The following is a 27,099-nucleotide window of genomic DNA, read 5'->3' on the forward strand; positions in this document are numbered from 1 at the left end:
ACCTGCCTGAGCCTCAGTTTCCACATCTGTAAAATGGTGATGCCAATTGAACCCACATCACTGAGATTTTCTGAGAATTCATTGACGTAGCGTACGTCAGGCACGTCATGCAAGGTCTGGTATATATATCTACGTGTGTATATATATATACATATATGTATACACACACACACACACACACACACACACACACACACTAAGGACTCAATTTGTTTTTACTTGTATCAGGTGGGAACAAATGTCTGACAAGCTGAGTGCTGCCTGGAAGTCTATGTTCTCTGTGTAAATTATTATCTAACATTACCAAGTGTCCCCCATCTGCCAGGACTAGCAGGAGCTGGAGTTCAGAGACCACTATCTGTTTTTTTTTTCCCCTGGAGCTTTTGTTTTTACTGCCGTGTATTAGTCTCCTGTTGTTGCTGTAACAAAACCCCATGAACATAGTGGCTTCACACAACACAAATTTGTTATCTTACAGTTCTGGAGGTCAGAAGTCCAAAATCAGTCCTCCTGGGCTAAACTCAATATATTAGTGGGCTGCCTTCTTTCTAAAGGCTTTAGGGGAGAACTTGTTTCCTTGCCTTCCCCAGCTTCTAGAGGCTGCCCAAATTCCTTGTCCTGTGGCCTCACATCACCCTGACTTTTGCTTCTGTTGTCACACATCCTCTGACTCTGACCTTTCTGCTTCACTCTCTTAAGGACACTTGTGATTGCATCGGGCTCATCAGATAATTTCCCCATTTTGGGGTCTCTAACCTTAATCAATCTGCAAAGTCCCTCTTGCCACGTAAGGTAGCATATTCTCAGGTTCTGGCTCGTGCTCTGCTGGCTGTCACAGAATTCTTGCTCCTAGGGCCTACCAGCACACTTGTCCCCTTGGCCAGGCTCCCACAGGCCTGGAGCAAGCCCTCTTCTCTCGCCCTCCCTTCCCACTGTCTGGCTTCGGAGAACTACCCTGCCCCACGGGGTGTTTCCAGACATGTTTCTTTAGGCTGCCTTGTTCTCCAAAGTTTAGTTAGAGGAGTCCTGCTCACTGTTACAGGTTCACCCTGCCTCCCTGACCAGAAGTGCATCCAACTGTCACTCTACCTTATCCAGCCTGTGCTCCCCTCTGCCCAGCTCCGAATGTCCTATATGTTCAGTGTGGCCCAGGGGCCCTTCCACTGACTAGTAAAGTCCACAGATCCTAAGGCCCCAGGCTCAGGAAGCGCACTGTGACACTCACACCACAGCTGGACCACCACAGGTGGGCTCTCTGAGCAGGTGGATGAGTGGCCCCCAACATGAGTTTGGGATAGTCGACTGGTGAGATCCTTGGGACCCATGGGTGCAGGTGCAATCCTTCCCATGGCATCTCCTTGCTGCAGACCCTCTTTGATAACCTTCTGGAATGTGACCTTGCATGATTGGGTCCCATTCAGGTTCCTTTCTGCCAGTCCTTCTTCCCTGTTCTCAGTGCCTAGCCCTACTTGGCAGGAAGCCAGTTCTCTTCTTGTTATTTTCCTTCCACAGTGACCTTCAAGGCCCATTTAGGGAGGATGGAATCACCCTTTACATTAGAGCCCCAATCGTTAGTAACATAGAGTCGGCTTTCCCAAGCAGGCCTAGGTGTTTGCTTAGGAACATGGTCATCTGTTTTCTAACCAGCAAGAAATCAAGTTGCATTTTGATATAAAAAACAGGTTGACTATTCCTATCCAGACGCTTCCTCCTTTCTCACCCTCAGGCAAACAAGAATGATGGCCTCTCCTGTCTCACTTCCACACATTCTTAAGTCTGGTTTTTATTTTAGTTTTTCAAAACTTGCTCAGTGTTACAGAACCATTAGCCGAATATAAAGAGAAAAATGCACCCATGTCGCCACTGTCATCCCTGACAAATTAAATGGTTTTTATTTTTTCCGTGATCCCTTCCAGTTTTTGTCCCTGCGAACATATAATTTAAATAATCGTAATCATAGTGTAGCTATCATTTTGTGTTCTGCATTTTTCCACTTAGCATTAATTATATCATAAGCATTTTTTCCATGTTGTAGCAAAGTCATCGTAATTATCATTTTTAATGACTGTATGAGAATTCATCAAAGCGGGAGTAGATCACTTAACCCTTGTTCTGTTGTGGGGCCTTTTGCGGCTCCTTCTGTGTTCTGTTTCTCCTTTGGGATCGTCTTTGATACCAGGTACCTCGGCTATTCTTGGGGTGCGGGAGGCAGGCGAGGGAAGCGGTGGAGGTGGGTGGGGAGCAGAAGCAGGAGAAAAACAACATCAGGAGAAGCAAGAACAGGAAGGAAAAGGAAGCCTGCTTTACACACACTCACGGTTGACACTCCTAAAGCCAAGAGCTGGAAGGAAACCTGGCCTTCACCTGTGAGTTCTCTTCACCAAAGGCGGATTTTGAGAATGACTTTCTCATTTACATTTTGGAGTGACTTTCGATGCCTGGAGAAAGGTGGCCTACAGGAAACTGATGGAGAAAACAAACTTAACCTATCAGTGTTAAGGCAAATGCTAGCCTAATTTGGAAAATATAATTTTTGTTAATCGGGTATGTAGTGCTGATTAGAGCTAACATGATAACTCAAGAAGGTCTTAACTATTCCAGTGTTTCTTAACGTTCCACAAGCTCTAGGTGCCAAAGATGCTTTATAAAACAAGGATTCCTTGGTAAAAACTGTTTGAGAAACAGTGATGCTGTGTGCTAGGTCCCCTTCTTGGGTATTCAAAATGCCCATTCACATAGTCAATGCTCTGAGAAGAGCTGCAGGGAGGAACACTGCTTACCTGTGGGTGAGCACATTGGCAAGGGAGTCTGGGAGATGTAGTTTGTGTGTCCCATGGTCACGGGGCCCTTTTGTGGTATGGCACCTCCACCAGTCAGAGTCTACTCAAGAAGCTGAAAATAAGCTAGATAATTCAGAGAGGATTGACTATATAGATCTAGTCGAAAAAGTTCTGGGTGAGCTGGAAAAGCTTAAAAGGTATTGTGACCCAGAGATTCACAGCTGCAGGGAGTAGCTGCAACCCGAAAGTGTAGATGTGGTGTTATCACAACGTGGGGCACACTTGCTTCTGCAACCCTAGGGGTAACCCACAGGATGCTGAGACTGCCAACGGGGCATAGGGCATGGTGGGACACAGCGGGTGGTGGGGACACCGGGGAGATAGGAACCAGGATGATACAAGTGGCTTGAGCTGTGACAGCTGGATCTGTGCAAGGACCTTGGAGCCCACAGCTGTTTCCTGGAGGATGTTGCCCTCTGTGATAGGCAGAATTCTGCTCCCCAAGATCTCTAACTCTTGGTGTCAAGCCTGTGAGTCTGTCACATCACATGGTGAAAGGGACTTTACGGATATAACTAAGGTTACTAATCAGCTGACCTTACGACAGGAAGCTTATCCTGGGTTACCACACAGACCCTGTGTGATCTCGTGAACCCTTAAAAGTAGAAGAGGAAGCCAGAATGAGAAGTCAGAGAAAGTTGAAGCTTGGGAGGATTCAATCTGTCATCACTGCCTTTGACGATCAAGGGGGCCAGGAGCCGAGGGATGTGGGCAGCCTCTGGAAGCTGAGAATGATTGCTGGCTGACAGCCAGCAAGGAAATATCAGGGACCTCAGTCCTACAGTGTCAGGAAAGAACTCTGCCAACAAACTGAATGAGGCTGGAATAGAGCCTCCATTGGAGCCTCTAGAGAAGAGCCCAGGCTGGCCAACACCTTGATCTTGGTCTTGTGAGTCCCTAAGCAGAGAACCCAGTGGAGTATCTTGGTTTTCTGACCTGCAGAACCATGAGATAAAAAATGAGGTTGTTTTATCTTTTTAAAAGTTATTTATTTATTTTTGAGAGAGGGAGGTGGGGGAGGGGATGAGAGAGAGGGAGAGAGAGAGAATCCCAAGCAGAATCTGAGCTGTTAGCACAAAGCCCGACGTGGTGTTGAACTCACAAACTGTGAGATCATGACCTGAGCTGAAATCAAGAGTTGGATGCTAAACTGACTGAGCCACCCAGGCACCCCAATGAGTATTGTTTTAAACCACTGAGTTGGTGGTAAATTGTTATGGCAGCAGTAGAAAATGAATGCACCCTCCCATCTTTGAATCACCTTCCATTCCTTCACATTCCCTCATGCAGAATTGAACTGGAAGCCCATTGGCAAGGGGATCTGCAAAATGTAGTTTGGGGGGGGGGTCCTAGATTTTCCATAATTCAGTGCAGAAGGGCGGGAGGAAAGGCTAAAATCACGAGTGAGTCTCTGGCACAGCACATGCTAACATTTGGTGAGATGAACATTAGGAAGACCACTTTGGGGAATTTTGATTATGATATAGTAGCATTGGACTTTTGAAATGGGTACGTTGGGGCCCCTCATTAAATGAATGAAGATGATACATTCATGCCAATCTTATAAGATTCTCAAGGTGGCAGAGTAGCGTGTTGTGAAGAAAACCCCACAGACTGGAAGTCAAATTCTGACTCTGCCCCTCACCCATTGGGTGGCTTTGTGTGGCTCACCATTCCAGAGCTTCCACTTCTGCTTGTGTGGAGCAAAGGGAGTTGATGGAAGCAACCTGTCAGGTCTTCCCAAGCTTGAAAGTTCTCCTCCTTGGAGAATAATTTTACTTTTTAAAGTGATTGTGGATTCTATTTAAAGGATTGTAGTCATATTTATGATTGATTTGATGCTGAATTCTTGATTAGCAACGGAACTCCCGATCACAAGATTGTTGCTAAGGGAAATTATGATTTAGTTTGCAGTTATCTGCTCAATATGAGAACAATGAGCAGACTCAATAATGATAATCTTTGGCTCCAAGTGAATTGAGGAGCCTCCAGTGTGGGTGTAAGACGTTCATTGCTAGATCAACTGGGGGCCATGCTGCATAGCTTCTGCACTGGTCGCTAGAGGGGAAATTAGAGCCATGAGTCATATAATCCCTGGCTTCAGGGAGCTTCTAATCTAGTTGAGTAAGATGGACATGAGAAAATGGATGATGATAGGAATGAATAGAACTGTGTCTTAATTACATTGCAGGTTGATGTCAACTTCTTATAGTTGCACTGGGCTTTTTAAAAAGGAGGCCTTTCCTTTCCTCTTTCCAGATCACAGAGAGAGGCACAAACCTCTGGTTCAGGGCTAGGTTTTGTTGGCCTTTGCATTCTTACTTGGCTTTCACCAGGAACTGTTTTGTGAAACCATGAGCGTCTTTCCTGAGTTTCCAGTTTCCCAGAGGGTACGAAACATAACTCACCACCCACCTTGAGCAGGTTGTTTTTTGAAGCATTTGAAAGTAAAACAAAGTACCCTGCCATTAATGGAAAGGTAGAATTTTCTATCCACTTATACTTCTGACAGGTTAGTTGATGCTGTCACGGGCTGTGTGTGCCTTTTCAAAATGCATGTTTTTAACTTGTTATTCCTGGGTGGATTAATTCCTAATGCTCTTCTTTTATATGAAATGATGCCATGCTTTTTATACAGCCCTACTCTGTGTGTTGCCCACAGTGTAGAAGCAACAGTCCTGCCTTCCAACAGCCTGCACATCTGCACAGGGGACTGAAATGTTCATTTTGCACCCTGGATGTTCAGGGGTCATGGAGATACACGTTCTTAGCTTTAAGCCTCTTTAATGTTAGAAGCACCTTCGTGTGTTGTATATTTGGTGTTTCTTTTTCTTTTTTTAAAACATTTATTTATTTTCAAGAGACAGAGAGAGACAGAGTGCAAGTGGGGGAGGGGTAGAGAGAGAGGGAGACACAGAATCCTAAGCAGGCTCCAGGCTCTGAGCTGTCAGTGCAGAGCCCGATGCGGGGCATGAACCCACCAACCATGAGATCATGACTCGAGCTGAAGTCAGACACCCAACCGACTGAGCCTCCCAGGTGCCCGTCTTTTTCTTTCCTGGGAGACTGTGTGGTTTTGGAAACTTTTAAAATGGGACATGGAACAAATTTTGCCTTTTCTGTTTTTCTGTGATAGTTTGGGAGAAGAGTATGGAGCTGGGGAATGCTGCCTGGGGTTGAGTTCTGATTCCAACATTTTTTTGCACAATTTTCTTAACCTCTCTGAGACTCAGTCTTTTCATATGTGAAATGGAAGGAAAACAGCCTGACAGGGTTGCCATGAGGATTGAATTAAATAATACGTGTTAAGTGCTGAACGCAATGCCTGGGAAGTCAATGCCTGCTTAATACCTGTTAGTTACCATTATCATCTCCAACAGGATCATCATCACCGTCACCATTATTACCATTGTCTTCATCACCATGACCATCAGCATCATCACCGTGATTATCAGCATCATCATAAGGATCGCCATCATCATTATTATGATTGCCATAGTCACCATCATGATCATCACCAGCATTATCATCACCACCACCACCATCACCACCATCACCACCACCATCACTACCAGCACCACCACCACCACCATTATCATCATCACCACCATCACCACTACCACCACCACCATCATCATCACCACCATCACCACCACCACCACCATCATCATCACCACCATCATCACTACCAGCACCACCACCACCACCATTATCATCATCACCACCATCACCATCACCACCATCATCATCATCTGCAGCACCATCATCCTGCCATCCCAAAGACTCTCTCTAAGTACCTGATATGTAACAATATCTGGTGGTGAGGCAGATATCAGGCCCCAGCTTTGCCCTAGCCTTGGCTGTAACCACTGTACGTCTGAGGAAGAGCGTGAGCCCCCCCATTCTCCCAACCATGATGCATAGATTCTTCTTTGTTTTCCCTCCTTGCACAGTTCTCTACTTGGCTGGAGTCATGACATTCAGCCTGGCATTTGCTGGCCCTGCCTCTAGGGAGGTTGGAGCCTCCCCTGGTATAATCTCTTGTAAGGATCTAGCTGTGGAGTGGTCTTCTGAGCCTGTGGCTGCTGCCTGTTGGACTCAGAATTTGCTGCTTCCTAGACTCGTATCATGGTAGGTTTAGGCCATGCGTGTATTGACTTCACTCCTTGGGACCCTGGTTGTGGAGAATTTGAGGGATTTGGGGGCTGATTGAGGAAAAAGATATGATCAGGAGGTGGCAGTTCTACACAGGCTTTATTTGGGTGACACTGTGACAGATTTGAATGTGGAAGAAGTCCCTCCTAGCATGAGATTGTCCAGAGGCTACAACATGGGAGTCACTACTTAGAAAGAGAGGGGTTGGGGGGACTGGGGGATTGGGGGTGGTTTAGGTATCTAGATGATGTCACTCAGCAGCCTGGCTTGTGTCGGAGAGCTCCCCAAAGCAGCAGTGGCTGGGGGTCTTTATAGCCTCGGGGCTTATCTTATCTATGGCTAGCAGATGTTGGCTATGCAGAGCAGGCAGGCTCTAAATAGCTAAAAATCTGCTTATTTGGGCTAAATAAGATAATTGGATATGTTAAAATTTGAGATCAGAACCATGGGTTTTTGAGCTACCACAGACTGGGTGGCTAAAACAACAGGCATTTATTTTTCACACTTTTAGTGGCTGGAAGTCCAAGGTCAGGGTGCCAGTATGGTGAAGCTCTTGGTGAAGGCTCTCTTCCTGGCTTGCAGATGGCTGCTTTCTTGCCATATCCTCACATGGAGTAGAGAGAGGGTGGGGGAGAGCGAGCCAGCACTGTGGTCTCCTCTTACAAGGGCAATAACTCCATCTGGAGGACCTCATCCTCATGATCTCATCTACACCTCCCAAAGGCCCCACCTCCAAATACCATCACTCTGGGGGTTGAGGCTTCTACATATGAAATTCGGGAGAGACACACAAGCATTCAGTCCATAACACTTCTAATATAGAACTTTCTTTTCTCTGTCAGAGACAATAAATGGAAATATATTTTGGAAAGCAAAGAGCATTATACCAATGGAACACATCATTTTTATTACTACTTGAAAGGTTAACGTCTAGCTAATCACAAATAGTTTCCGATGTTAGGTTTCCTTACAATGCAGATGTAAGACTTAACTCCGTCTTTATTCCAGTCTTTCTACTGAACGATGTCAAAGAATGCCAGCCTGCACAATAAAACCCACACCCTCTGTCCCCTCTCCTTCTGCCTGGCAAGGGGAGGGGTGAAATCACAGTGTGTCAAGCAGGCTGTAAACATTTGAGCTGCTTTCCTTCAACTTTTGGGAGGGCTTCTTGGGGATGACAGGGGGACAAAGGGTTGCAATGTAAATTACCATGCAAATTGCCACACTGTTTGAACTTAAGACACCGTTGCCTGCCACAGCTCAGTGAACTTGAACTTCTGTGACTCCCACTGAAGGGGAGACTTGTGGTACCTTCCAAGCTGAGTCGCTGTTAAAATATGAAAACCCAAAGAGTATGCCTGAAGGTGTGTCCCTGTTGATCTTTGAACAAGTTTCCTCTTTAAATGTCAGCAGTAGGATAACTCTGACCAGTTTTGTAGTGTGATGTTCTGAGTACGTCTTGAGTATAGGCATCGCCAACTGTAGCACTGCCCACACATGGATGCTGGGACTTTCTTTTCCCATGCCCTCCTTTCCTCCTTCTGTCTCATTCACTGGGTCAGCAAAGAAATGGATTGCTCATGTGGGAGGTCGCCTTCATCTCTGAGGTTGGCAGGCTTGGTACTTAGTGCTGCCCCCAGCAGGTGATGAGAGGCAGGACTTCAGTACATTTCCTTGCAGGCAAAGGTCTCTGGCTTTGTTGGCTTCTTGTCTCCATTCCCAGGACCATGTCTATACCATGGAGGCTGCAGGCCATATCCAGGGGTGGTGGCTTGTTCAGAGCTCTCAACTCATCTTTTCTTCATAGGAAATGACTCCCTCAGGGCGCAACCCTAATTTAGGATAAATAGTGGACCACAGGAAGTGCCCTGAGGAGTTTCCATTCCAGGTTATAGGGAAGTTTCTAAAGAGCCATTAGACCTGATCTTGGTTGTCTTCCCTCCACACCTAACCCTATGTCCAGTGTGGCATAATCATAACTCACAGTGGGAGGCATCTTTTCTTTGTGTTAAAAAAAGGCACAGCCACTGCAATTAATGTGTATTAATCTTTGTGTGCTGGGCACTGTGTTGAACATTGTACATATTTCATGTCATTTAAGCTGGACAAGAATGCCTCAAAGGTAGGTATATTAGGCAGGGTTCTCCAGAGAAGCAGAACCAATAGGATGTGTATACATACAGACATACACATACACATACACATGTATGTGTATATACACATACATATATATACACACATATACACACACATACATATATATATACATATATACACATACATATATATACACATACATATATATATACACACACATATATACACACATACATAATTTACTTTAGAAGGAATCAGGGCTTATATTTGTGGAGGCTAACAAGTCCAAGATTTGTAGGATAGGCTGGCAGACTGGAGACCCAGGGAATGGCTAATGTTGCAGCCAGAATCCAAAGGCGGTCTGGAGGCAGAACTCCTTCTTTGTCAGGGGAAATCAGTCTTTTTTTGCTCTTAAAAACATTTTTTTTAATGTTTATTTATTTTTGAGAGACAGAGCATGAACAGAGGAGGGGCAGAGAGAGAGAGAGAGACACAGAATCAGAAGCAGGCTCCTGAGCTGTCAGCACAGAGCCCGATGCAGGACTCAAACTTGTGAACCATGAGACCATGACCTGAGCCAAAGTCAGATACCTAACCGACTGAGCCACCCAGGTGCTCCAGTCTTTTTTTTTTTCTCTTGAAGTTTTTTATTTTGAGACAGAGAGAGAGTGAGAGAGAGAGGCAGAGAGAGAGAATCCAAAGCAGGCTCCATGCTGTCAGCACAGAGCCAGAAGTGGGGCTCAATCTCATGTACTGTGAGATCATGACCTGAGCTGAAATCAAGAGTCTGATGCTTAACTCTCTGAGCCACCCAGGTACCCCTCGCTTGAGGTTTTTGACTAATTGGATGATTCCCACTCATATTATGGAGGGCAATTTGCTTTACTCAAAGTCTACTGATTTGAATGTTAATCTCCTTGAAAAAAATACCTTCCCAGTGACATTTAGACTGTGTTTGACCAAATGCCAGGTTGACATGTAAAATTAACCATCATAATAGGTATAATTTCCTTTTTACAGATAGAGACCACAGGTCTCAGAGAAATTAATTCACCGACAGTGGTAGGCTGAATAGTGCCCCCCCCCCCCCCCCCCCCCCCCCCCGCCGGCCAAGTCCAAGTCCTGGTCTCCGGAACCTGTGAATATGGCCTTATATGGCAAAAGGGACTTTGTAGATGTGATTAATTAAAATTCTTGAGATGGTGAGATCATCTTGGATTGTCCAGGTGAGCCCAGTGTAATCACAAGGGTTCTTATGAGAGGGGAGAAGGAGGGTCAGAGTCAGAGGACAACGTGCTGTGATGACAGAGGAGAGATTGGAATGATGTTCTTTGAAGATGGAGGAAGAAGAGGCCACAAGCCAAGGACTACAGCTGGCCACTAGAAACTGAAAAAGGCCAGGAAATGGATGTCCCCCTGAGCCTTCAGAGGGAACTAGCCTTGCCAAGATCTTGATTTTAGTCAGGGAAACTGGGTTTGGACTTCTTTCTTCCAGAACTGTAAGGGAATATATTTGTGTTGTGTTAAGCCACTGAGTCTGTGGTCATTTGTTATAGCAGCTATAGGAAACTAATACACTTGCCATAGCCACGTAGTTAGGAAACGGTAGAGGTGGGATTCGAAACCACAGCCTCAGGTGCTTGACCCGGTTGTCCTCATCAGTCTTGTTGATCTCTCTCAAACAACAGTTCTTGCGTCCATCCCTCCTCTTGCAGTCCTTGTCCAGACTTCAACCACCCTGTCCCTGAACTTATAATAAAAGGGACTGGGGATAGGGGGCCAAAGGGTAATGAAAACAAGAGTCCCCATTTATTCCTACTATGTGGCAGGCACTTTATAAATATTAGTGTTTCATTCTTCCAACCTCCTTGGAAGTCAGGTACTACTATTTTCCATCGTTCATAGTTGAGGAACCTGAGACGAAGAGAGATTGATTAAGTTGCCCAAGATCACACAGCTATTAGGGGGCCGAGCTGGAGTTTAAGCCTAATCTGTCTGATGCTGATGCTTTTGCATATTCTCTCTACCACACTTGCTTCTCCAAAATCTTGATCACAGAGCAGCAGCAGCGGGAGAGGAAAATGTTGGTAAGAACTGAAAAGAATTGGAGACTGAAGCTTCCCTTTCCAGAAACCTCTGTCTCAGGTGTACAGGCTTTGGATCCAAGGTCAGAAGACCCCAGGGGCGTCCTCTACACCCCTAGTGGTCGAACTCCTCTGGCCATGCTGGAGCCTTTTGTCCGTTTCTTTCCCTTCTGCCTTCTTTTTGCACCTCTGTTCTTGGGCTGCTCTTGGCATCTGCCAAAGTGGCATTTGAGTTATCCCCACCCCCTTCATGCACACACTTATTTCCCTTTTGCCATTCTCACTGTGGCCACCTACAGAGGGGGTCCAAAAACATGGGAGGGAAGGGGGCAGAGAGTGAACCCTGCCTTCCAAGGTGGGCTAACCAGCCTTCTCGGCCCGTCCTGGGTAATGGACAATCTAGAGATGATGGCCAGGCCTTGGTCCTGTCCATCCGGTGACTGAAGATGACTCTGGCAACTGGGGCTGACCGGAGACATATTGCTGATTCTGAGCCGAGTGTGTGACTTTACAAAGCAGGTTATCAGCAACATTGGGCTAAAAATACCATGTTTATTTTTGAAATAAGTTGTTTTGGCAGTTATAAATACTCTATGAAGCCAGCTTAGAGTGTAGTCTAGCGGCTCTCAGGAGAACTGAATCATATTTCAGAGGCACATGCGGAATCCAACATGCAAATTCCAGCCAGTTCTTCACTATCCTGAGTAATGGAGGAGAGATTGGGTGTGGATAGAGCCAGTGGAGAATCAATTTAGTGCAGGCTTGCAGCCTAGGCTTCCAAACTGAGAATCTTACTTTGGAGTAGGTTACTGCTGGAAGAAATGTTCAGGGACATTTTCTTTCCCTGCTTGGGTACCCCTTTGCCCTTGGGTAACAGAGAACTGAAGTGGCATATCCTAACTCCCTCTTTCCTCCCTTCTTCCTCCCTTCCTTTCTTCCTTCCTTCCTTCCTTCCTCACTCTACCTCTCCTCTCTCCCTCTCTTCCTCTTGCCCCTTCCCCTCTCTCCCTCCCTTCTTTCTTTCTTTCTTCATCCATCCACCTTTCAAACAATTATTGAGCACCAACTTTGTGCCTGACACATTGCTGGGTGCTGGGGATATGATAAATAAAACCAACTTGATCTACGTGCCCGTCCTCCCCAATATGAAGTTTAGGAACCACTGTGATTGGTAATTAGCAAAAGGAAAAGGGAATCAATAATTTAAAAATGTGCCCCACCTTCTGAGTGATATGTAGGAGAGAGGGGGAGAGGTTGGGGTGGCATCTTAGTGCAGACAGGAAAGCTTCTCTGGGTGGTTGGGAGGGGGCATTTTAGCTGAGTCTGGAAGGATGAGGAGCGCCTGGGAGGGGGAGATGGGGGATGTTCCAAGACAAGGAACCAATGCACACAGAAAGGCCTGAGAAAATGACTGATTTGAGGAACTGGCTTGCTACATTTTTATTTATGGAATTTCTATAAAGAACTGCTTGCCTGGCACTCTCAACAGCTTGGCAGAGACTCTCACTCTCCTCCTTTTTCCTCCTCTTCCTTCTCTTCTCCCTGTTGGGGGGACGTTCTCTTCTGCCCAAAAAACCTACTTCCACTGTCACCCCCACCCCCCACCGTCACCTTATTGTCTTCAGCTCAGAGCCCATCAGTACCTTTGCCGCCACATCCTCCACCTGCCTAGCCTTAGAGGCACCTGGATGTGCTGATGAGAAAAAGGCTCCCGCTTCCCATCACCCACCTTCACCAGGACTCTCTTTACCACCAGCCTGGTGGCTTCACCATCAGCACCGTGCTCACTGTCATGGCTACAGTGATGTTCAGTCACCAGGCCCCCTGCCAACATTCCTGGCCATCCCCCCATCTCTCTTGTATCTCTCCTGTCTATCGTCATCCGTTCCTCCCTTTATCTGCCCCAGGTAGATGTTTTCTCCTCTCTCCTCCCACTGACACTATGATGGCATCCCTGCTCTGCTTGGTCCCAGGGGGCGCTCCAAACAAGGAAGAACCTGACTATCCCCAACATGTTATAGCAGAAGGAACAGAGACCTTGGAGTCAGATGTAGATTAGCTGACCGGGCAAGTCCCTACTCTTTGGACCATTATGGTTGGTCCACCATTATTATGAGGATTATGGAAACAATTGATGGGACCATGCCTGGCATCTAATAGGTACTTTGTAAATGGGCTATTTCTTCTCTTTCTTTCCACCAGCATGGATATTGTGACTGGCAAGCAAGAAACGAAACAGCACAGGGTCACCTGCACCTACACTCAGCCTGTCCAGCTCTTTGGCATCTCCACTGCTGAGGAAGTGTTTTAGAAACAACTCTAGCACTCCCCCAGTGCCAGTTAACAGCTTTTGGCTAATGGTGCCTAATATAGTTTTTAAATTACACAAGTAGTACTTGAGTATATTATTTTAAAAAATTTTAATGAATGAATGAATGAACGAATGAACAAATTTTTTAAAATTTTAGAGAGAGCGCATAAGTGGGGGAGAGGGGCAGGAGGAGAGAGAGAGAATCTTAAGCAGACTCCATGCTCAATATGGAGCCCGATGCCAGGCTCGATCCCATGACCGTGGGATCGTGACCTGAGCCAAAATCAAGAGTTGGATGCTTAACTGACTGAGCCACCCAAGTGCCCTGCCCTAATATGTTTTAATTGAAATTGCCAAATCACCTTTAAACACATTACATCAATTTTCCCTCCTCCTGAGAGTTTATAATTGTACCTGTTTCCCTAAGCTTCCTTAAGTCATTATTGTTCCTGTTTTCCCTAAGTTTCACCACAGTTAAAATGATCAGTGTTTTAGAGGCACCGGGGTGGCTCAGTTGGTTAAGCATCGAACTTCGGCTGAGGTCATAATCTCACCATTCATGGATTTGAGCCCTGCTTTGGGATCTGTGCTGACAGCTCAGAGCCTGGAGCCTGCTGCGGATTCTGTGTGTCCCTCTCTGTTCCTCTCTCTCTCTCTCACAAATAAACATAAAAAAAAATCAAGTGTTTTAAGTTTTCTGTGAATCAGATGGGGGCAAGATCAAAATTACTGTGCTTGTCAGTGACTCTCAGGATCCATGTGGCTATGCAGTCTAGGGACCCTTCTCCTAAGGGAACCAGATCCCCAAGGTATAGATCCCCACAAGATGGGCAGCATTGCTGCTGGGCTGTGCCTAGATTAAGTGAGTGATTCATTGGGCGGACACCACAAGCAGAGAGGGGATTGGCTATGTTTTCAGGCGGATTCTTCTTTCCAATCCATGCACTGAGCCATGACTCCCTAAGGGGGGCTTATCCCTGGTTGAAATATGAAGCCATTCGGCTGAAGCTGGTTGCGCCTAGTTGTGACTGCATTGGTCATCTTCACTCCATTAAGGCACCAGCCTCAGCTGGTGAAAAGATGGTGGGTGAAGGCTTGGAAGGATACCTGGGCATCTCCATGGCTGTGTCCCGGCTGTACCTCTGCTTTGTGCATTCTGTGTCTAAGAGGTTTCTGATACCTGCTTGCCTGGTTACGATACATAGTGGGGGTTGCAGGTGAGGCTAAAGGAGGACTGTGTACAGCAGTGGAAAGAACTCTGGGCTAAAAGTTTTGTCCATTTAGATCCTGTTTTGTCCATCAGAGCGCTGTGACAGGGTTATTCTCTTTATCAGTAGATGCCACGGTGGTCCTATCTGGAAAATGGGGACGTGAGGGCCTGCCATACCCAACCCCTACCCCTTGAGATATTATCATAGTGACATGAAGTCTGTGAAGGCATTTCAGGGTGTCTATGTGTTCTTCCAAAGCCAAGCTTAGCGTGCAAAATCCACAGACTCTGCAAACTAGAGAAATGCCCCCTTTCCTGGTAATTATTCAGTAATTATTCACATAAGAAGGATTTCATTGTTATGTTTCGTATATTCATCGCAGTTGATGGCCTTTTAATAGTGGCATTGAGTTTGTGTACAGAAAGGTTATTCATTTTAAGATTTCTGGGCCTTAATTGTTATTTGTTTTGCTTGGTTCCAGTGCACTATAAATTAGTGATATCCACAGAGCGTATTTGTCTTGGCACCATGGTGCATTGTCTGCAGTGAGCCCTGTTTGGCCTGGCACTGGCTTGGATTTCCCCATCTGTTTCTGATGTTTACATTGTTAAAGATACGACAGACACACAGGACACGGCCACATGCGGAGAGGGAACTTTTTTCCACTCCAGTGCATCAAACAAGGTCTGAGCCTGTAATAAGCACAGCCCTAAATTACACTCGAGCCTGCTAAAGGCCGGCCCAGCCTTGGTGATGGGGGGATTGATTGCCAGGACCCTGGGGTGTTCACTCCTAAGAATGTGTCTAGCGGGCTCAACAGCTCAGTCTCCAGAAACTCATTTTTGCGTGGTCTTTGAGAAAAAAGAACTACACTCCTGAGTGTGTTCCTAGAAGCCAAGGATGGGAAACATTGGTGATCAATCCCCAAAGGATCCTAGTGCCGTGTCCCCGGGGGCAAATGTATCTCAGGGGCCGGGGACCCATGAGGCATTGGTGCTTTCTGTCAGCTTTGTGGAATGGCTGGTCCTGACCCCTAAGCCGTTCTACACGGCCACCCCCCATTTGCTAAAGTGGGGGCCCATATCTTTTTGTGAAGGGGTCTTAAATTTTCCTCATGGTGTGAGAGCCCATAGGAGGGGAAGAAAGGAGGTGGGTGGTGAAGTAGGCTGGATGGGGGAGGGACATTTGGCTTCTGTTGGGAGCAAAGGCTTTGAGGAGGGAGGGGATGGGCACAATGACCTCCTTAACTTCCCTAAATCAGCGAGAGAGAGCGCATGCATGTATATGTGTGTCCATGTGTGTGCGCAGGCGTGTGTGTGTATGTGTGTGTGTGTGTGTAGGGGGTGAGAAGAGAGACAGCAGGTAGGGATTGAATGTAGCAAGGACATTTGGTGGAGGCAGCCAACAGCCTTCTGGTTAGCTGAGGGCCAGGCTTTGACATCTGCTGTCACATCGTTATTTTCATCCTGAGAGTCCCTCCTCTGTACCGACTTCAAGTGTTATTAGGTCAGAACAAAACCTGCTCACTCTTGCTAAACTGACACCCCTTTCAGTCCCCTGAAGTGAAGGAGCTGAGAGGTTGGCTGAGCCAGTTCTTCCCCATGGACCCACAAGGGCCTGAGGTCTGGGTTTGCAGAACTCAGAGAGGAGAAAGCTTCAGGTCCTCAGCTTCTGTCGGAGTGGAAACCGGTCTACTTTTCCCCTTGCCTTCCAGGTTTATGCTTTTCTAATTTGGCACCTTATTTGGGTCGATGTAGCCCCCTGTGGAGGGCAAGAGGGTGGCAAATTACATAGGATGATTTGATGTTGCTTGCCTGCTCAAATGTCTGCACACTGCCCACAGAAAAATGTTTGCATTCCCTAGTCTGGACCCTCCATCCAGCTGCTCTGTCTCCTAAACAACCCCCACACCTCTTCCCAACACATTCTCCATACTGCAGTCAAGATGAACTTCCTAGAACACTTGGGGGAGGATACTATATTGAGATGTCCACTGGTGTTCTGTTCTTGCTATATTTCCCCCATCATAATGACTCCTACCCCATGCCTACTTCTGACAAAGGTCATCGGACTCTGCCCAACCAACCCCAGGAGAGTCCGTGTTTCCTGGCCAGGAAGTGGGAGTTGCCTGCAGAGAAGCAAATGCTCTTCTTAGCCATGTTTTCCAAAGCTTGAACTTCTTGTGGGGATTATGCTAAGAAGGGTATTGGGGTAGAGGTATGGGGGAGAAGAAGAAAGTAGGGGCACCAAGGACCTAAACTGCTTACAGCCTGCTACTTTCTGTCCTGCCGTTTCTTCTCCCTGGAAACTCTGACCTCCCCCTCCACCCCCCCTCCCCCCATCATTCTTCAAAGCTCAGCTCAGGGGTGACCCTAGCAACACATCTCTGACCCTTCCTGGGGGTCATCGTAAGCCCCGAGACTTGCTCGTCTTTGATCCGTGGCACCTGGCAAGGTGCTGGGCAGGTTTGCTGAGTGACTGCTGGCTGGGGGCTCTCCAGGGGCTTCTCTCTAAGGTAACCTCTGGGTTGTCCTGGAGGTCCTGTTCATTTGTTCTGTGACATTGGGCAAGATCTCTTCACGTGCTTGTCAGGTTAGGAAGTAGGGCTGGGTAATCTCTCAAATCCTTTCCAGGTGCTGATGTCCCCAGGGGAGGATGGCATGGCACTTGACCAGGTAGAGATGGCCACACTAAACTGTGCCTTTTTAATCCATCATCTTCTCTGCTATAGCTGTGGTTTCTGCAGAGGTGTTATGATCAGGGAAGGGCAGACATGCAGCTATCATCACCCGGGGATCCAGAACCTTCCCTTTTTAATTGGGCCCCATCCAACATTTTTTAATTTCAGTGAACTTCATTACCCTCCATCCAGTTCTGCAAGTCAGAAACCTAAGAGCTGCTCAGTCTTCATCACTGCTTGTCTTCATCACTGTCCCCATCCAATCCACTCCTTGGTCCTAGATAGTTTCAAACTACCTCCTGAACTGAGGCATTCCCGTCCTTTTCACTTCCACCCCAGCCTGGCCATTAGCACTGCCAGCGTCTGCCCTCCCCCTCTCCTGTTTTCCTCATCTTATACCTGCATTGCCGCAGAGTACCTGATACACCTGCTGTCCACACCGCCACTCTGCCTCCTTCTCTCCCATTTAGACTCCACACTTCAGCCAGAGAGATCTCAGAATTCAAATCTGACCCTGCCACTCTCCGTTTCAAAACCCCTTGCTGGCTTCCCATTGTTCTTAGGAAAAAGATAAAATTCTAGAAATGGCTACAAGCTCCTGCCTTTTTTTTTTTTTTAAGAGAGAGAGAGCGAGAGTGAGAGCGAGAGAAAGCTCGAGTGGAGGGGGAGGGGAAGAGGGAGAGAGAGAGAGAGAGAGAGAGAGAATCTCAAGCAGGCTCCACACTCAGTGTGGAGCCCGATGTGGGGCTGGATCCCACGACCCTGGGATCACAACCTGAGGCCGAAATCAAGAGTCAGATGCTCAACAGAAGGAGCCACCCAGACCCCCCCCCCCCCCCCGCCCCCGACTGCCTCTTTAACCTCTTTTCACACCAGGTCTCTCCTCAGGTTTATTTTTCCGGTCATTCTTGCTCTCTGGTTCTTTCATTTCGTGCTTCGGGATACCCTCTGTCACGGGGCCTTTGTACATTCTTATCAGCTGTTCCATTGCAATTTTACATGTGTGAGTGTAATTAGCTCATTAATATCTGTTTCCTTTAATACTGTTAGACCCAGGCAGGCAGGACCGTCTCTGGTTCTGTTCACTATACTATCTCTACACCTAACATGGTACTTGATACTCAGTGAAGACTTTCCATATAAATAAATGAAGGAAGAAAGGCAGAAAGAGCAGCACACCCTGGTCAACATTTGTATACTTACTTTACTGGAACATCGTTTGTCATACTAACTGGCAACTACTACATTTAATAGAAGCAAATTTTACTTGGGCAACCCTGTTCCTTGCATTTTAGTAGTCAAAATCTTCACATTCTAAAGAGAGTCAAGATTTGCTCCATTGTACAAGGTTCCATATGGCCTTAAGAATGAGCTCTAATGAAATGATGAATGGCTCTTCACTCCATTAACAAATGATCATTAATTTTAATTCATATGTCTGACATCTGTTCCCCATCTTTGTCCTTTCAAGTGTAATTAAAATAATTGTAAATATGCAACCCATCACTGAAAGTTACAGGTGATTGTACCATGCCGTGTTTACTCTCCAGCCAGTGAGACTCTATTTCCTTGAGGGTGGGACCCATCCCAGCGGGGTGCTCAATCAGCATGGGGGAAAGGAGTGGTGTGGTAAGGAACAGACATCGGGTTGGTCTATGTGGGAGGCAACCATTGAAAGGGATGGCTTGAAAATAGATTTCTCTCCAATGTGACCATGAACCTGTTCTCCAAAGGGCAACTCTGCTTCTGTGGCCTTTTTTGCTTTAACTATCCACCCAGAAAGTGGTGAGATTTCTTTCTTGCTTACAGTCCCCAAAGAGTGTAATTGAACATGCCTGAGATTCTTCTTCTTCTTCTTTGTAATGTTTATTTGCCTTTAAGACAGAGAGAGAACGAGAGAGAGTGAGAGAGTGTGAGCGGGCGAGGGGCAGAGAGAGAGAGAGGGAGACACAGAATCCGAAGTAGGCTCCAGGCTCCAAGCTGTCAGCACAGAGCCCGATGTGGGGGCTTGAACTCACAAACCGGGAGTTCATGACCTGAGCTGAAGTCAGACGCCCCACCAACTGAGCCACCTAAGCGTCGCTGCCTGAGATTCTTCTAAGAAACAAGAGATTCCTTCTTACAATTAGAAGGACTGTAAATTAAGATGCTTTTGGAAGAGGAGGTATTTGAATTCACACTCAAGTGTGAATGACTGACACAGAGTTATTTCCCAGAGAGGAAATTTTGATATGGAAAACATCCCGAGTGCCTGGAGTAAGAACAAGGACCCAGAAAGGAGAGGCTTAACAAGACTGTGTTGCCTGGGCATTTCCAGAACTTTTAGGCTTCAGACCTCGCTAAGCCTTTGTTAGAATAACAGGGGACAAAGCCCTACAGCAGGCAGCATGTGGAAGGGGGTAGCTCTGGAGTCAGAATTTGGGCCAAGCTTGTCCCTAGGCTCAAGTCTAGGACTAGTCATGGGAAACCCAGAGAAGGTGACCTTCTCCATGTGTGCAGGAGTCCCTGGTCCCTGGCATGCAGGAGAAAACTGGCCTCCATAAACAGAGTCTGCAAACTCTGCAAAGCCACTCCCTTATTAAACCTCTCATATCTCTTTCTGGGAGAAAACAGGCTTTATTGTGGATGAAATAAAAATTTTAATACACTTGGGAGAAACCATGGAAGTGAAGTGTTTTCCATATACCTGGATCTAAATTGTTACAGGGAAATTTCATCGTAATAGGGCCCATGATCTCAGAAACCAGGTTTTTATCCGGAGGCTATTCTACTTTTATAACCACATCAAATCGGTGGAACATATGAGCTGATGACAACTTTGTTTCTCAGATCTGTCGTGTTTGTGAAACCAATTTCTGCTCCTGACACAGGTTCAGCCATGAGGTTGTTGTATCTGGGAGGGAAGAGTGAGTTATCTCCTTCCCTCCCTCCTTTCTGGGACTCTGTTCTCTCCTTTGCACCTAGGAGAGCGGGTACTGGGGATTCTGGTGTTGGAAACAGAGAGGAGAAAATTCCTGAACTCCCTTCTCCTCGTCCATTCTCCCCCATGTTTTTATGGGGTGGTGGGGAAATTGCTCCCTTGGTTACAGCCCACATATAAGCAGAAGAGGTGTCTGTGATGTTGTAATAACCCTGGTAGAGGAGATGGTCTGAACAGTAAAAGAAGCCGTAAGCATCTTTTCTGTTTTCTCCTGGGGCTCTTCCCTTATTGAATACATGGGAATTTTCCTTGCCTTAGCACTGGCCATTGTCAAGTTAGTGATACAGTTACTACATTCTTCCAAGATGTGACTTTCTCCATCAATTACCGTGCTAATCTCTAACCTAAAAGTTTAAAATATTACCTTTGGACACCTGTAGGCACGTGACATTCAACTGAACGTGGCAATTATTTCTGGTCTTAAAATCGACTGAATCTGAGCACGTATTTGAATTCTATAATGGCAACACTTACAATAGATGAGGCGCGTCTCTTCGAGTTGGTGGGAAGAAATAAAATTCTCTATGTAGAAAGTTGGATGGCTAGGTGGAGAAATAACTATATTTTTCTTTGTAAAAATGTATTATAGTGTAGTTCGCTGTATGTTCTGGAAAAAGGAACTGTAGTTTCTCTAAAAGTAAGTAATTGCCGTGAGAGGTTGAGGTGGGGGAAAATGCCACCTCCCAGAACTAACCACTATTAATATTCTCCCAGACTTTTTTTCCTGTGTAAGTATCTTTATATTTTTCAAAAGTCATCTCCTATTATGCATACTATTATTAGCTGCTTTTTCCACTTAACGATATTCTGCAGCTATGTTTCCATAACAATTACCCTCTATTTTTTTAAACGGCCACCCAGAACCTAGTTGTATGGGTGCACATTAATTTACTTAGCCAGCCCTCTGTGGAAGCACTTTCAGGTTGTTTCCTATTTTTCACTGTTATAAATAACTTGGAGATAAATATCATTTTTTCATCTTTTTAAAATTTGGCCAATTATTTTCATAGAATGAATCTTAGTACCCCTGCACCGGAGACATCCGCTTAGAAACAAGAATACGTCTGCTATAAAAATGCAAAGAAAATCCTTCTGTGACCCCAGTCCCTCCTCCTCATAGTTAGTGTGGCATATTTGCATGCTGTTTTGTTAAGTTGAGGTTTCAGTAAGGGTTAGTGAGACACAGGAAGGATAACTTCATATTAAAACAACAACAACAACAACAACAACAACAACAGCAAACACTCCTACTTGGCATTTTCCTTTGGCTTCCACTTGTTTCTCCACTCTTTCCCTCTGTTATCACTGGATACTCCCTTTACCTCCTTTATCTTGTCCAGAATGTTTCCTTTTTGGAACTTGGGTGCCAAGCTGTCCTTCAATTCTGTTCTGAGCTTTAGGTATTCAGAGGGAATGAGAGAGACTTCATACTCCTACAGATCCATTGAGAAAGAGAGAGAGAGAGAGAGTAGAGGTGGGGAGGGAGAGGGTAGAGAGAGAGAGGAGAGGAGGCAGAAGGGAAGGGAGGGAGAGAGAAACAATTTCACTAACAAAGAAACAAAGTGGACATTGAGATCTATTTGTTTATTCCTGAACCTCTGCTATATTGTTTTACACGCTGTAGCTTTTCAATACATTTTAATACTGGGCAAGGCAAGACTTTTAGAACTCTTTTTAAGAGGATCAAGTTAAACAGAGATGCAGGGCAAAGATCAGGAGAAGGAGGAAACAGAGGGATTTATTGCGGTGGGGGAGTGGATAGGAAACTCCCATCTAATTGGTAAAGATTTTGATGCCCAGGGAACTCTCCCAGCTCTTCAGGAGGAAGCTTTGCTGGGGTATCCTCAAGTTCAGTCAAAGTAATCTGTTCTTCTCTTACTCATGTCTGGGTGACAACAGCAACATCCCTGTGACTGAAATAAGACCAGGGACAGAGCCATGACTTTAGCCAGAGTAATAATCAATTATATTGCAACATCCTCAGTGTAGTCCACAGGTACAAAGTGGATCATGATGCGAAGGAAAATCATCAGATTAGTCAGGCCATGGCTAACCTGGTTCCCTTGAATGTAACCTGAGGATGAATACTCACATTTCTGAAGTAGCTTTTCCTTTTATTTTGATTCCTAACAAGTTCTATTTCCTCTTAAAATTGAAATAAACATTGATTTTTTTATTGTTGCTGTTGATGAACAATTTCTGATGTAGAGTCTTCCCAGTTTTGAGTTTTAACCTACTACTGTACTTCCTAGACTAAGTAGAAATTGATTTCGGGAAGTCAAAAGATACAATTCTGTTGAACGGTTTTCATTTTACAATGATAGCTTAGTAGTAAATGAGGACATTAGAATAAACATCATGAGGTCCTGGCTGTGAGCATCAATAGTGTTTTTTTAATAGCTATTAGAGTTATCGAGTTTTCCATTTTATAATACCATTTGTGATTATGCTGGAGTGAGCAGAAAAGAGAAGGCTATGGTACTATGGATTTTTTTTTTTTTTTTTTGATGCATTAAGGAGGCATATTGGAATCAGAATCCCAAGATTTTGGTTTCAGACCAAGCCCTACCACCTGGTACTCAGTGTGCCACTTTTCTGTGTATCTCAGTCATATTGTCTGTGAAATAGGGAAAATAAGACTGGCTTTACCCATATTTTGGGTTGTTGAATGGACTGAAAGAGATAATGCACGGAAAGCCACTTTGTAAAAGGTGAAGCATGATCCATCTTAAGATACTACTGTTCAGAGATTATTCCTATAAACTGCTGTACAATTACCTAGGAAGACAAAACATTGGTCAAATTCCTTCTGAATGGAACTTTGTAAATAACCCCTGTAACCCACTAATTGATTTTAGGACCTGGTTAAAGCAGTCCCAATTCACTCTACTTTAACATTGTTGGTGATGGTCACATCATGGGCAAATCTAGGCTCTTCTGTGGCCTGGTTTGCTTTTCCTAAGAAGAATCAGGGGCACCTGGGTGGTGCAGTTGGTTAAATGTCCAACTCTTGATTTCGGCTCAGGTCACGATCTCATGGTTCATGAGTTCAAGCCCTGCATCAGACTCTGCAAGTGTGGAGCCTTCTTGGGATTCCACCCTCCCCCCCCCAACCTCAAATAAATAAATAAACTTAAAAAAGAAAAGAAAAGAAAAGAATAAATTGCCCTTTGGTACCTGGGCATGGAGGACTGGATACTACAGATCTGTGGTTCTTAAACCTGGATTTCCATCAGACTCACAGGGAATTTTTATTTTTATTTTTAAAAAAAATTTTTTTTCCACGTTTATTTATTTTTAGGACAGAGAGAGACAGAGCATGAACGGGGGAGGGGCAGAGAGAGAGGGAGACACAGAATCGGAAACAGGCTCCAGGCTCTGAGCCATCAGCCCAGAGCCCGACGCGGGACTCGAACTCACGCACCGTGAGATCGTGACCTGGCTGAAGTCGGACGCTTAACCGACTGCGCCACCCAGGCGCCCCATCACAGGGAATTTTTAGAAGGTGCTTCTTCAAAATTCTCACTCCAGACCTAGTTCATAAGAATCCTCAGCAGCTGGGGCTCCCAAATCTGTGTTCCTAACCAGCTCCCTAGTGCTTCAGATGCACAGCTGGATTTATAGCTACACTTGGTATAGGAACCAGAAGGTGAAGGTTCTGTTTTTTGCTCTGTCAGGTACTAGTTGATTCTCTCTTGGCCTTATTTTTGACCTTAGTAAAATGTCTGTGAGTTTATTTTTTTTTTTTATAAATTTTTTTTTAAACGTTTGAAAGCGAGAGAGAGAGAGAGAGAGAGAGAGAGAGAGAACACGAGCACAAGCGGGGGAGGGGCAGAGAGAGAGGGAGACACAGAATCAGAAGCAGCTCAGAATCTGATGTGGAGCTTGAACCCACAAGCCTTGAGATCATTACCCGAGCCACCCAGGTACCCCAAAATGTCTGTGTTTTTAAGTTGTGATCAAAATCCAGGAGAAGAGGATTCTTCAGATACTTCAGATACTTCAATGAAGCATTTGAAGCCAATCTGAAGATTTAAACTCTCCTGAGAACCTCTCGTTGCTTTTGTTTAATAGTTGGGATCCTGGAAGCTTCTTTCCCTGAAACGAGTCCCACAGCTAAAGAAGTTTGGGACCCACTAAGAATCTACGACCCCTACATTACCTTCCAGCTCTGACAATCTGTGGTTATATAGCTACAGTTCAAATGCTCTCAGAGAAGGTGCTATAAAACTTTCTTTTGTCTCATGTTCTGGTTATTCAAAGTCAGCACAAATCTTCACAGCATTGAGAGATCAGCTTTGAGGCTAATTTGGGTCTTCAAAGAACACTCCTCTGCCTCCTTGAAAAAGTTGTGTTAAAGCAATTAAATGTTATTTGAAGGAAAGAAAAAGCACAAGCTGACTACTGAATAACAGGACTAGTGTTAACAAAACAATCCTTACCCTGGGATCAAAGCCAGAGAGAGGCAGACAGATAGTGTGCAGGGGATAAGGGGAGAGAGGAAGAATGGGAGGTGTTAGAATGGCTTTGGTTCAATTAGGGATGCGAATGCCCAATCTGGGGATGGTCTTCTGAATTCAGAACAATAGCTGGCGACGGAAACGCGAATGGCCCCAGGAGAACTCACAATGCAAGAAACGCTGGATTCGGCATCTCTGTTCAGACAAGGGGCCAAATAAAGGAACAAAACAAACAAGCGGACATAATTGTTTGCCATTCAAGGGAGCCACAGACCGCTCGGCATATGGTGTGTGGAGATTCCGGAATGCACAGGCGATCTCATTTGGAATGACTATTCTTGTTCCAGAAGCCTGGGAGCCAGATGAGCAGGAGGCTGACTGAAAGATGAGGTGGACTGCACCCTCCATTTCTGATGCTGAAACAGTCTTTCTCAGCTTCAGCGCCCAAGGGATTCACCAGACTTGGCTCCAGTAGACATTCGTTGTCTCCCAAACTCACATCTGTCCCGCGAAGGACAAAGAGGTGCCACGACTGAAGAGACTTTGGAAATATGCGGTAGACTGAAGAGTATCTCCAAAAGGGAGAGGCAAAAAGTCCTTTGAGTGACACTGGGAATAAGGGCCCTGAGTCCCCATATATACCAATGGACGCGTGGGACGTCTGGTGCTTTTGTTGCTCTGTTTGTGGAGCGTTTAGACAATGGGGAAGACTGAGCTGTGGCCTGAGAAGGCCTGTGAGAGGTAACTACCTCTTAGTCTGGGGGCTTCCTGGCTTAGAAGCAAAAATTCAGGGAGCATCATGCTCCCTGGGGGCAGGGAGGGGAAGGTGGACGTGGCTGTTAACAAATCTAACTCTCCCACGCCTGTGTGTACTTAGGGAGTTAGTTCGTTGCTTCTGAGCCATGTTACAAGGGGCAGAAGGAGAAGTTCTTAGGCCAAATACATCTGGGAAACAGTTGAGGTAAAACAGGATTTTTTTTTTTTTTTTATATGGCAGGACTTTTCATAACCTTTGGTATTCTAGGAAAGGGATATTGTATGCAGCTTTTTCCAAGTGATTTGCTCATGGAAACATTTATTTGCATGGCGTCTCTTGGGACTAATGTTCAACAGAACACACGTTGCAAAGGAAAGAAACTGGGTCAAGGAACCTTAGGGACCCTAGTGTCTGTTTCCTCATCTCAGAAATCAGGGTATAGATCCGCAGAGACAAAATGATTTCGTCAGGATCACACAGATGGTTTTTGGCTCACACTGGAAGAGGAACTAGGGTACCACGTAGAAAGTAACAGGTCTTAGGAATCTGGGTATACTCTTTCTACTACGTCACATTGTACTTGTCACTGCCCCTTTGTACAGGGGTTTGATGCTATTCAATAGTAAACCTGAGATCAGGAAGGACGGATAATCGGGGGTCAGATTTTGGAGCGGTTTGAATGCCAGATATTTTTGAATTTTATCCAGGTGTGTTATACTTCATCTTGGCACTTCTTACACTGTATCATCATTGGTGCCACTGGCAGATTATGTTATTTTGCTCACATCTTGCTTCTTTCCCCATGTCTGCTACAGTGGGTGGAGTCTACTTCCTTGTCTCCTTGATGTTGGGCTTGGACATGTGTTATGGGCTGAATTGTGTCCCCCCCCCACCCCAAATTCATATATTGAAGCCCTGACCCCCAGTACTTTAGAATGTGACTGTATTTGGAGATAAGCTCTTTAAAGATGTGATTAAGTTAAAATGACGTTAGTAGGATGGGCACTAATCCAGTATGGCGGGTGTTCTTATGAGAGGAGATTAAGGCCCAGACAGGCACAGAAGGAAGACCGAGTGAAGACACAGGGAGAAGTGACCATCTACGAGCCAAGGAGGGAAGCCACAGAAGAAACCAACTCTACACACCTTGATCTTGGACCTCCAGCCTCTAGAACTGTGGGACAGTAGATTTCTGTTGTTTAAGCCACCCAGTTGGAGGGACTGTGTCACAGCAGCCGTGGTAAACTAAGAGAATGTCTGAGAGAGTGTTCATGATGGGTAGGTGGCTATCATCCAAGGAATCATCAGGAACCCAGGCCTTTCCCATCTTGTGGCTCAGCCATCTTCAACGCATGGCTTCCAGAGTCAGTGTGCTTGTCTACAAGAAGATGGCAGTGGGAGAACTGTCTTATGGGCGATTTCTGGAAGTGGTGGTATATACCGCTTCCACTCACATTCCACCGTCCGAACTCCATTCATGGGCACACCTGCTGCGAAGGATGCTGGGAACTGTAGTCTGGCTGT

The sequence above is a fragment of the Lynx canadensis genome, chromosome C1, assembly GCF_007474595.2.
Source record: "Lynx canadensis isolate LIC74 chromosome C1, mLynCan4.pri.v2, whole genome shotgun sequence".
NCBI classification, from domain to species: domain Eukaryota; kingdom Metazoa; phylum Chordata; class Mammalia; order Carnivora; family Felidae; genus Lynx; species Lynx canadensis.